The sequence below is a fragment of the Sinohyriopsis cumingii genome, chromosome 14 (genome assembly GCF_028554795.1).
Source record: "Sinohyriopsis cumingii isolate HCF-2022 chromosome 14, ASM2855479v2, whole genome shotgun sequence".
In the NCBI taxonomy this organism is placed as follows: domain Eukaryota; kingdom Metazoa; phylum Mollusca; class Bivalvia; order Unionida; family Unionidae; genus Sinohyriopsis; species Sinohyriopsis cumingii.
Window position 1 is genome coordinate 106,484,798 of NC_142974.1, and position 10,089 is coordinate 106,494,886.

A 10,089-nucleotide genomic window follows, 5' to 3' on the forward strand; every position below is an offset into this window, starting at 1 on the left:
GAGTACGCCCTTTTCAGATGTAAGAACGTTGCTGTAGTTATCTTATTTGTCGCCATTTTCGTCGTGTTGTATCGTGCATTTTTTGCACCTTCTTTATTTGGCCACAATGTCAGGTGTTCTTTTGTGTACCAAGCCTTCGGTGCACTTTTACTTGTACACCTCCTTTTGCACCTTTAGCCACAGTCATCGCCATTGCTTTGGCGGTGCACCTTCTATAATATGTATGCTACAGATCATAAACACTATGACCATTCTCTTGAGAAAACAAATTATATTAGAGATCATGGAATAAATATATCGTCATCTACAGCTACCTCAGAATGATAGAGTTAGACGTAAGAAACTATGCAATTAGTCCTTTTACACCTACATTCTATTGTTTTGAATTGTGCTTAAATGTATTAATTTACAGAATCGAATACCGATCTATACCGGTATTAGCAACTCCTACATAAAGTTATCTTTGTGCTGACAGTTTCTCTTTTCGGTGTCTCGACTCTTATGACCAAAGGCAGGGGACACACAAATATGAACCTCCCGTCTGAGTCTGTTCAAAGAAGACTCTCGTCTGCGTTTTCATTATTAACTACATTTACAAAGTGTTCTATGATGAATCACAAATTAATATAACTACCTGGCTACGGTTGCTGAAACACTGTTGTAATATGTGCATGGTTTTGTTTCGGATGTATGAAATACGCCTATTGTTTAAATGCCAAAATATATATATATATATATATATATATATATATATATATATATATATATATATATATATATATATATATATATAAGGTTGAGAGTGGTATTGTTTGATGACATGACCTCAAACAGGAATCTAAAATTACACCGTTAGTCGATACGTTTAGCAACATGGGCCTCTATGACCTCAAAACGGGAAATGAACAATGAGACTTTAAATTTAAGGTCAAGGGGATTTAATATTAAAGCTATAATTTGGAGGTAATATTTTAGCCTTACAGCAATGAAAGTTAAAATTATATTGTGAAGTGGCAAATTTTATGTCGATCTAACAAGAATACATTAGCTGAGACCAGACAACCATTAATTAGATTTATGGAGACAAGCGCGTATCATATCGCCATACTACCGTGTACGGTAATGTCCTTTAGAGGGAGAATTCTGTTCCTAATTAAACATTTGTTTATACAGCAGCCAGGCGGACAATTTAGGACAAGGAAAACTTCATTTTCATGGTAAAGTTGTCACAATTGAGAGAACGCAGAAACTCTGTTACTCAAACTACCAGGGTCAAGTTGACCCTGACTTTGGCGCCTCTGGAAAAAGGCGGCAGAGATATTTGATTCTGATTGGTACGTTAAATGAGAGGGCGTGTTCCAACACAAAATTTCATAGGTTTTAATATCGCCCGCATCGAATTTTAATCAGTCTAAGCTTTTCCTACGAGAGGAGACCCAAAGGTTACGACTCCGGGAATTTGCAAGAAATTTCCGTAAAACTGTTGTCCAAAAAGGGGACGATTGTCGAAAGGAACCGACAAACTAATTTACCGATTAGAGGGAGAAACGTGACAGCAAAGGTAGTGTGACAATTCCATGTAATTTGTTGATGCCATATATAATGCTTTGCTGAAGTTATTTATTTGTATCTGCATGAATCTTTTTTCTACATTCGTGTAATAATTTGCTTTATGAAGTATAACTGTGTTGAGTTTATGCATAGGAAGTTGTACATTAATCTTCTTTAGATAAGTTTGACGAATTGTTTGAATTTGTCGTCTTGTTTGCATAAGAATTATGTTCTAAGAATTTAATGCATTACATTAGTTAATATGATTACAAGAATCCGTGTGACTTCGCCGAATTTAGAAGATTTCACGTATGATTAAGAATAAGTGTGTATTGACGGAAATGATCTTGTAATTGATTGACATGATGTATCCTATTTATTCGCTGTGTATGTTGTAATGTGTAAGGTCAAAGCGTAACGAATTAGCCATTTGACTAACTTGGGTCATTATAGGACATGTGGAGTCGATTGATAGCCTTAGCGTCTGTTTAGCACTGATAATGAAATCTGATAACGAGAGAGAATAATGAAGAATTAACCGTTTCATAAATAACGGGAAATTTAGGTTGTCTCTATTTATATTTATTTAAAAGGGAGAAAATAGCTCCAGAGACGTATGGAACAAATGAGGGACGTTATTATGAGACCTATACGGAGAAGCATAGAGAAGGGTGCAGTGAGACATATAATCCTGTGACGCAACCCTGCGACGTATTAATTTCTGAAGAAGTATTCTGAGAATATCCTGAGACGGATGGTAGAAAGTATCATCCTGAGATCCAAGGGTCTGAACAGCGACAGAGGAAGCAAAAACAGACTGAGGACGAGCAGGTTATGAAACCGTACAAGACGTTGATTTCGATTGTTCACTCGATCCTATGATGAACTAAATCTATCAGTAACAGATCGGCTATCTTATTTAGATCTATTTGCGTTTTCTTTGTATTTCGGTGAAAGTTAAATTTCTAAAAGCAGAGTACATTCCTGATGTAATGAATTTTCACAGTGTTTGTATGTAATTGATTAAATTGTTTGTTTACATGTACGGGGGCTCGTGTTGGTTTGTTCTGTATACCTGCTCAGATCTCTATCTATCCCACCTATAAGTTTCACCACTTATATTTATATTTACTCGAACCGGGCAATAACATCGAACGCGGTCAACCCCTAGATAACGAAAACCAAATACGGAGGGACATTCACTCCCCCCGTGTAACATATATCAAGGGGCCAAAGTGGACCCGAGATTGTTAATCTAGCCACAATCTTCCCTATAGCAAAATGGAGGAGCAGATGGGTAGGAAATATGTGTTAGAATGATGACAAAATTTGGTGTTTGATCCTTCATCTGTTTTCATCCATATTTTATGGCAGATGCACCATTTTGTGCCAAAGAATTCTGATTATAGCAATGATGACAGTAGTAAATGGTACATTGGAGTCAATTACAAAATTGTAAATTAGAAGCAGCAGGATAGGCGAACAGACTATCCAAGGCCCAAGCTAAGACTTATTTATCAATTTCCTCTTCCAGGAAAGCAACAATTCTCACATGCCTCCAGCTTTCAAACTAATGGCCATGTTCTCCATCAAAAACAATAAAAATATGTATGTATGATCAAATAGATAATGATATAAGCATATGGTTCTACCTAAATGGAAATTGTATCAGAAAAAGCATAAGTTACAGAAGCGAGCCATTGTGCACAGGCGAAAGAAGATATACTGATGATGAATTTCAGACAGAGTCTTACCATACGTTAAACTGACCTTACAACAAGAGAATTACTAATTATAAGAAGATGTAAAAGTGGGTGTGGAATCGCTCCTCTAGCCAACATCTGCCCAATAGTCGAATGCAAGAGCAGATGGCTAGGAAATATGTATTAGTATGATGCTTTCTGTGTCCAAGTTTGATTTCAGAGCCTTGATGTATGTTGCCATCTGTATTCAATGGCAGATCAGCATCAACTGAATAATCGTAAAATGCCTATATGGCAAGATACATTTTGTCAACGTTGAATAATCGTAAAATGCCTATATGGCAGGATACATTTTGTCAACGTTGATGAAATTTTCCTGAGCAGTTTTTGAAAAGCATTTCAAAGCATTTTAACTGTAACAGTGGCGACAGTAGTGAATGGCAGATTGGAGTCATTTATAAAACTATAAAACGTTTTTGAAAGAAATACGTGTGCTGGTAAGTGAATGGATCGACAGATTGGAAATGGTAGGTACCTCACAGCTAGACACAAATATTACTTTTCCATGGATGGGGAAAGACTATATACACCGCAATACACACCATCATTCTTTACTGAACTAGTCGTATACGTGATCAAAATTATTTTATTATTACACCAGGTCTATACGATTTTATGTAAACAGATTGAAATCGCTGCTCACCTTCCCTCGTGACGATTTTCATGGAGGTTAATAATCAAAATATCGGCATAGTGATGGAGTCCTTGATGTTGACAATGGTAAATGTTTTACAGTTCTGCATTCAAACCAAGCGATAATTATACTAATCGATATGATATTATCAGACTGTTAAGTACGAGATCTTTACTTCAGCATTTGTACCAATGCTTGCGACAACAGTGCTAGTTCTAACTACCATATGGCCAAGAAATTTAGCATTTACGTCGACATTAAACATGAACATTGCGCAGAAGGCACTTAAAACCAGTACCACCTACACCAGTAGTGAAGGGGGCCACTCTACGGACAATGGGAATTAGCATTAAAAACACCCCTGGGCCACTTTAGGGACAATGGAAATTTAACATGGCGAAAAATCGTGGGCCACTTAACGGACAAGGGGAATTTAACATGGCAATAAATCGTGGGCCACTCTACGGACAAGGGGAATTTAACATGGGGAATAGAGTTTGGGCTTGTCTAGGGACAAAGGGAATGGAACATGGGATTTTTTTTTTTAAAAATTTAAATTTAAAAAAAAATTTTTTAAAAAAGGGGTAGGCAATGGAAAGGCTATCTCTTTTCGAGAAATATGGCTGGCCCTGAAAAGGGCCTTTGGGTTTTCTTCTTCTTCTAATTTCTTCTTTTTCTCCACCAAGTTCTTATTTTATCTCCTACACTCTTCTTCTCTTTCTTTTTTTCTTCTCCTCCTCTTCTTTCTTCCTCTTCTCATTTTCTTCTTCTTTTTCAATTTTTTCGTTCCATTTTGTGACGATCGTCGATAAATACCTATGTATCTATAATCAGCTGAAATTCCTATGAAATCCCACTATCTATTTATAGCTCCAACTTGTGGGTTTTTTTCCTTTGGAAAATCCCACTATCTTTTTATAGCCTCAGCTTGAGTGACGTTCCTGTTTATGAATTCTAGTATATATGCATAGCTACAAAATGTGGAAATCCCCAAGTCGATATTTATAGTCTCGAAATTTCCAGCGTCAGTGACGTCACTGTACTGAACACTAGGGATAAATATCAACAGTGTTGCAAGTGGCTGACCTGAATACGCGGTACTGTAGGTAGGTAGGTAGAGTGTATCTGATAGGGATAAAGTGAGTTTTATACGGACAAACAGAGACCAATAGACACACACAACGTACGCGCGCAGACACACACACACACACACACACACACAAACACACACACAACGTACGCGCGCCGACATACTCACACACACACACACACATACTCACACACACACACAGAGAAACACACAACGTACGCGCGCAGACATACTCACACACACACACACATAAACACACACACTATAAAATAGATAAAATTAGTAACTACTTACAATATCAACTTCTGTGACGATCGTCGATAAATACCTATGTATCTATAATCAGCTGAAATTCCTATGAAATCCCACTATCTATTTATAGCTCCAACTTGTGGGTTTTTCCTTTGGAAAATCCCACTGTCTTTTTATAGCCTCAGCTTGAGTGACGTTCCTGTTTATGAATTCTAGTATATATGTATAGCTACAAAATGTGGAAATCCCCAAGTCGATATTTATAGTCTCGAAATTTCCAGCGTCAGTGACGTCACTGTACTGAACACTAGGGATAAATATCAACAGTGTTGCAAGTGCCTGACCTGAATACGCGGTACTGTAGGTAGGTAGGTAGAGTGTATCTGATAGGGATAAAGTGAGTTTTATACGGACAAACAGAGACCAATAGACACACACAACGTACGCGCGCAGACACACACACACACACACACACAAACACACAAACACACACACACAACGTACGCGCGCCGACATACTCACACACACACACACACACACACACACACACACACACACATACTCACACACACACACAGAAACACACAAAGTACGCGCGCAGACATACTCACACACACACACATAAACACACACACTATAAAATAGATAAAATTAGTAACTACTTACAATATCAACTTCTGTGACGATCGTGGATAAATACCTATGTATCTATAATCAGCTGAAATTCCTATGAAATCCCACTATCTATTTATAGCTCCAACTTGTGGGTTTTTTTCCTTTGGAAAATCCCACTATCTTTTTATAGCCTCAGCTTGAGTGACGTTCCTGTTTATGAATTCTAGTATATATGTATAGCTACAAAATGTGGAAATCCCCAAGTCGATATTTATAGTCTCGAAATTTCCAGCGTCAGTGACGTCACTGTACTGAACACTAGGGATAAATATCAACAGTGTTGCAAGTGGCTGACCTGAATACGCGGTACTGTAGGTAGGTAGGTAGAGTGTATCTGATAGGGATAAAGTGAGTTTTATACGGACAAACAGAGACCAATAGACACACACAACGTACGCGCGCAGACACACACACACACACACACAAACACACAAACACACACACAACGTACGCGCGCCGACATACTCACACACACACACACACACACACATACTCACACACACACACACAGAAACACACAACGTACGCGCGCAGACATACTCACACACACACACACATAAACACACACACTATAAAATAGATAAAATTAGTAACTACTTACAATATCAACTTCTGTGACGATCGTGGATAAATACCTATGTATCTATAATCAGCTGAAATTCCTATGAAATCCCACTATCTATTTATAGCTCCAACTTGTGGGTTTTTCCTTTGGAAAATCCCACTGTCTTTTTATAGCCTCAGCTTGAGTGACGTTCCTGTTTATGAATTCTAGTATATATGTATAGCTACAAAATGTGGAAATCCCCAAGTCGATATTTATAGTCTCGAAATTTCCAGCGTCAGTGACGTTACTGTACTGAACACTAGGGATAAATATCAACAGTGTTGCAAGTGGCTGACCTGAATACGCGCTACTGTAGGTAGGTAGGTAGAGTGTATCTGATAGGGATAAAGTGAGTTTTATACGGACAAACAGAGACCAATAGACACACACAACGTACGCGCGCAGACACACACACACACACACACACACAAACACACAAACACACACACACAACGTACGCGCGCCGACATACTCACACACACACACACACACACACACACACACATACTCACACACACACACACAGAAACACACAAAGTACGCGCGCAGACATACTCACACACACACACATAAACACACACACTATAAAATAGATAAAATTAGTAACTACTTACAATATCAACTTCTGTGACGATCGTGGATAAATACCTATGTATCTATAATCAGCTGAAATTCCTATGAAATCCCACTATCTATTTATAGCTCCAACTTGTGGGTTTTTCCTTTGGAAAATCCCACTGTCTTTTTATAGCCTCAGCTTGAGTGACGTTCCTGTTTATGAATTCTAGTATATATGTATAGCTACAAAATGTGGAAATCCCCAAGTCGATATTTATAGTCTCGAAATTTCCAGCGTCAGTGACGTCACTGTACTGAACACTAGGGATAAATATCAACAGTGTTGCAAGTGGCTGACCTGAATACGCGGTACTGTAGGTAGGTAGGTAGAGTGTATCTGATAGGGATAAAGTGAGTTTTATACGGACAAACAGAGACCAATACACACACCCACACAACGTACGCGCGCAGACATACGCACACACACACACACACACACACGCACACACACACATACACACATACACATACAGAGGGAAGAGGAAAAAACAAACCCCAAATATACTATCAACACAGAAGGGAGATGATACAAACCCCAAATAAACTATCCACACAAACGTACGCGAACGCATACAAACCCCAAATATACTATCAACACAGAAGGGAGATGATACAAACCCCAAATAAACTATCCACACAAACGTACGCGAACGCATACAAACTCCAAATATACTATCAACACAGAGTGAAGAAGTAAAAGTTTTTTGAAAGCACCTAAGCCCTCACCTGCAATGACCAACTCTGCCAAACACCTACACCCCACCCACCCCCACTCCCAACACTACAAAACCCATTTAACCCGTTATTTTATGGCATCAGTGTGTGATTTAGGAAACATCAAGACACAAAATAATGGAGGAATAGACTGACTATTGTTTACCGACTTGCATGCCTAAAGAGCGTGCGTGAAGGAAAACATCCTTCCATTTCAATTCTAACTAAAACATGATCCAGAGGGATAGAGATAGGTGAAAGGGCACAATTTCATAAAGTATGAGTAGAAAACAAAACACGCCATCCTTATTATACAATGTCAAGACCAAGAGACACTTACGTGTTCTTTCTGGTCTATTCTCTTTTAGAAGGTAGTATGAAATTTCACATCAGGGCCAACGCATCGGCTCACATTGTCAATTTTTCCATTTCCATGTCTTTACTGGCACAAGTTCTTCATCATCTTCAATTTCTTCTTCTTCTGAATCCCTCTTCTCTGTTTCGTCTTGTTTTTGTTTATTCTCTTTTCTCGTAGGGCACTCTGAATTCCAGTGTCCTTTCTCCTGACAACGATATTAGGTATCTTGACTTTTGTCTCTCTTTCTTAGACGAAGCAGGTATTCTGGAGACAAATACCCATTTACCTTTGCAGATATAGCAAACTTCATTAGCACTTACACACTTTCGTATGACTCTTATCAAATCAACGACCAAAAGAGTAAGTTTTGTTGCCACTTTCGCATGTGAATTATGTTTTCGTATGACTTTTAGCAAATATTTGACCAGCAGGTCGATCTGTGCTGACTCTTCCATCTTTGATCGTTTGAGAGCGAAATGAATACTCTGACGCTAAGACACTCTCCTTATATACAGAGACCTGCTGCGTATGAAACCTAGTCAAATGTAATTTTGCAATAAGATGAAACGATTTCATTGAGGAAGTAAAAGGCAATGATGTACCGTATCGCCTCACACAAAACCTGAAGTGTTAGTTCAAATCCGTGTCAGCGATTTCGAAGACGACATAACTGGGCTTTAATCAATGCTCTCCATTTCTACCACAAAACCACGAGTCCTGATTCACGCCAAAAGAAATTTCGTTCGGTCCATAAAAAATAGTATCACATCCGAGAAACGCAAAAACGAACTTCCAGAAAACTGAGAACGACGGCTTACACCTACAACGTGAAATGTATGAGTTCAAGTAGTGCGTAAAACTTAGTCAAATTAAATTTTTATAGTCAAGACGAAACGATCTCTTTTCGAAGAAGAAAGCAGACACCAAGCGACAATGGCGATCCGTGTCACACAACACTTTTCAAAATGTATATGATCAGAGGTTTGTTCTAGCGATCTGCACGGTTAAATTAAATGTTGATGTATTTTGCAATAAGACGGACAATGGTCGCCCATGGAACCATTGTTCGTGCATTAGTTTAAATTTTTAAAATATTTTTTTTATATAAATCGCCTATAGGATAGACCCAGTAAAGCATGGCCATTCTCGTCACTGTGTGAATAGCTGCTCAAGTCAATTCGAAGTGAACGCGGTAAGAAAATAAGTATAGCCAATGAAATGGCTTACAACGGGTGATGCATTGTTTTGTTCTAGGACTGTGTGGCATAATAATCCCTATGTTCTTGCGTTGTTACCATTACAGTGCAGACAGACTGAAATGTGAACTTACAAGCCCTCTTTGTGTGTGTGTGTGTTGTACCATTTCTTCTTACCACATCAAAAGACTGAGCGTCACAGTATTGGTTCGCGTTTTCAAGCTGACCATTTTTTTAAAATCTCACTTAAACATTTTAACATAAACACTCACACTCACATCGGTAGAGTCAGAACAGACGTGTTACAGTACTGAGGGGCATGTTATCTTTTTTTTTCAAACTAATAAATTTGGGGTTTGTATGAAGTAAAGAACCGAAAGTACAGTGAAACTCAAGGATGATGACCCAATCTGTCTGTCTATTGATGCGTGTATTTACTTAAGAAGAAATATGACCTCTAAAACACAAAGAGATACGGCAAGCATGATTAGAATGAACATAACGATGTTTTCCTTCACGTCCGTGTAATTTAGAGTTTCAATCCTCTTTGAAAACAAACTTGGTCTCCTTTTGTAGGGCTTGAAATAATAAAAAACCTGAAAAAATCTTAAGCACTTTGCTATAGATAATT